We start from the raw sequence: 3,373 nt of genomic DNA on the forward strand, positions 1-3,373 counted from the left end.
TCAGCTGTTTCTTCCCATTTTGAGCCAAGCCACATCAGCAAAGGAGCTCCCGAAAACTTTATTCCATCCACGTCATTAAGGTCGACCCTACTTTGAGGAGGCAGCTCTTCCCCAGTAGTATTTTGAGTGCCTTCAGACTTGAGGGGCTCGTCTTCTGGCACTGTATCAGACAATGTTTCAGGGCTATTCATAATGTTTTCCAGAACTATATCAGACAGTGTTTCACTGCTTTTCATAAGGTTTTCACTGTCCAATTATTTGAGAAGTGGATGACCCCTTTCTTCTTCTGAGTCAGCCTTACTCTGGAAGCTTCTCTGAAAGCTGTCCACCCTAAGTGACCCTGCTGGTATTTGAAATACCGGTGGCATAGCCTCCAACCTCACAGCAACCCCCAAGCCACCATAATATGACAAACTAACAGATGATTGGTGGAAAGGTGAACTTATAGAAATTATCAACAATAATGTGGAAATTATCAAGCTATATAATTAATATCACATGCAAGTAAATTATGCTGAAGGTAACTCAAAAACAGTAGCAGAAGTACATCCACAGAGAACTGCCAAAAATTCAAGATTCAGAACAGAATGTGGAATGAAGGATGTTGTTGTTAAGTGGCGTCGAGTCATTTCCGACTCATAGCGACCCCATGCACAGCAGAACGAAACACTGCCCGATCCTGCGCCAGCCCCACAATCCCTGCTATACTTGAGCCCATCATTGCAGCCACCGTATCAATCCATCTCATTGAAGGCCTCCCCCTCTTTCGTGGACCCTCCACCCTACCAAGCATGACATCCTTCTCCAAGGAATGGTCCCTTCTGACAACATGACCAAAATAGGTGAGACGAAGTCTGGCCATTCTTGCTTCCAAGGAGCACTCTGGCTGCATGATCTGTTAGTTCTTTTAGCAGTCCATGGTACTTTCAGCATTCATCAGAATGAGGGATATCATTGCTGATATCAGATGGATCTTGTCTGAATGTAAGAGACTGCCAGAAAAAGGTTTACTTGTTTTTTATTGACTGTGCAGAGGCATTCAGCTGTGTGGATAATAGCAAATTATAGATAACATAATGTATAATGGAAATGCCGCAACATTCAATTGTGTTCGTGAAGGACCTATACATAGACCAAGAGGCAACAGAGCAAGGAGATGCTGCATGATTTAAACCAGGAAATATTGTACCGAGATTGTATCCTTTCACCATCTCATTCAATTTGTATGTTGAGCAAATAATCTGAGAAACTGAACTATGTGAAGAAGAACATGGCATCAGGATTGGAGGAAGACTTATAAACAACCTGTGATATGCAGATAATACAAACTTGCTTGCTAAAAGCAAAGACTTGAAGCACTTACTGCTGAAGATCAAAGACTACAGTCTAAAATTTAATCTAAAACTAAAATCTTCACAACTCAGCCAATAAGCAACATCACTATAAATACAGAAAACTTTTAAGTTGTCAAAGATTTCATTTTACTTGGATCCATACTCAACACCCATCAAAGTAGCAGTCATTAAATTAGAATGTGTTACATTGGGCAAATCTGCTGCAAAAGATCTCTTTAAAGTACTCAAAAGAAGAGATGTTTCTTTGAAGATTATGGTGTGTTTGACCCAAGGCACAGTATTTTCAATAGCCTCATATGCGTGTGAAAGCTGGACAATGAAAAGGAAGACCAAAGAAGTATTAATGTCTTTGAATTATGGTGTTGGTGAAGAATATTGAGTATACCATGGACTACCAAAAAAATGAACAAATCTGCCCAGAATGTTCTTTAGAAGCAAGAATGGCAAGACTTCATGTCATGTATTTTGTGCACATTATTAGATAGAAGGACATCACACTTGTTAATGGTCAGTGAAAAACAGGAAGACACTCAATGACATGGATTAATACAGAGGGTGCAAAAATAGGCTCTAACACTGCAGTGATTGTGAGGATGGCACAGGACCAGGAATTATTACATTCTATTGTACATAGTGTCACTATGAATTGGAACTGATTTGATGGCACCTAACAACATTAACAAATGAATAGTTACAATCAGTCTGTCAGTTTGTTCTACTGTGATTGCTTTCATGTTTCCATGATGCTTGAAGCTATCCCATTGGTTTTCAAATACCAGCAGGGTTACCTACGGTGGAAAGTTTCAGCAGAGCTTCCAGACTATGATAAAATAAGAAGAAAGCCCTGGCAAACTACTACTTCCCCCATCCCCAACAAAGTTTATTGCATGTAAAAGTCAGTCACCTAGAAATAAAGTGCTTAATAGTCAGGAACCATGAAAATATACCTTTTGCATAGCTTCTGTCATGCTCCAAAAAGGTATCACCCACTCTTTAACCCCCGCCCCCCTTTTTTTTACTTGTGATTTGGGTGAAAGTTTACAGAGCAAGCTTGTTAGCTTGTTTTCCATTCAACAGTTTATACACAATTTGTTTCATGACATTAATTGCAATATCCACAATGTAACAACTTTCCTGCTACTTTTTCCTTGTGGTTACCTTTTGCCTGTATCCTTCTTTTCTACGCATTCCTGCCCTCTGAGGTTTCTCCCTGTGCAAATGCTACCCTTCTGATCTCCAATGGTTGATTTTTCTAAGGAGTATTATCTACCTAGTGTAATTGTTCACCTCATAGGAATGCACTGTTTGGCTGAAAGTTAAACCATGAGAGTAAGTTAAGTTCCAGGCCTTCAGGGTAACTAGAGGTCATGATCTCATGGGTTTCACCAATCTCAGTAAGACCAGTAATCCTTGTCTTATGTTTAGAATTTTAAGTTTTGTTCTACATTTTTCTCCCACTATCCAGGATCTCCAACTTTGATCCCTTTCTGAGTGGTTGTCAGGTGTATACAGGCACCATCTTGTTCCTCTGGTCTCAGGGTCCTGAAGGCTGAGATTTCCATGGTCCACTACTGCTTGGACTAATTGTTTCCATGAGTATTTGATTTTCTTCACTATTCTTTGCTATGTACAAGGAGAGATCAATTGTTGAATTTTCGTTGGCTGATCCCAAGCTTTTAATACCTCAGTTGTTATTCACCAAAGGAGGATGTAAAACAATGTTTTTGTGTAATATGTTATGCCAGTCCAGCTTGATGACCCCTACAACCGATGTCCTAAGCACACAGGCCCAGAGACTCAGTCCCTCCAAGTGTTTGACTGTGCCTAAGAGGTTATCTTAACTTTGTCCAGCTTAGCTCTGTTATATATATGTACCTTTTCATAGCACATACCAATACATGTGTAGAAATATCAACTTCCAAGCCTACATATGTTCATGCATATATTCCCTTTCAGCTTCCTCTACCTGATCTTTTTGCCTGTCCACCAATGTATCCACCTATAAATTAATGTTTGTT

This window comes from Orycteropus afer, unplaced genomic scaffold (genome assembly GCF_000298275.1).
Source record: "Orycteropus afer afer isolate SDZICR_OR568_19922 unplaced genomic scaffold, OryAfe1.0 scaffold00146, whole genome shotgun sequence".
Classification (NCBI taxonomy): Eukaryota; Metazoa; Chordata; class Mammalia; order Tubulidentata; family Orycteropodidae; genus Orycteropus; species Orycteropus afer.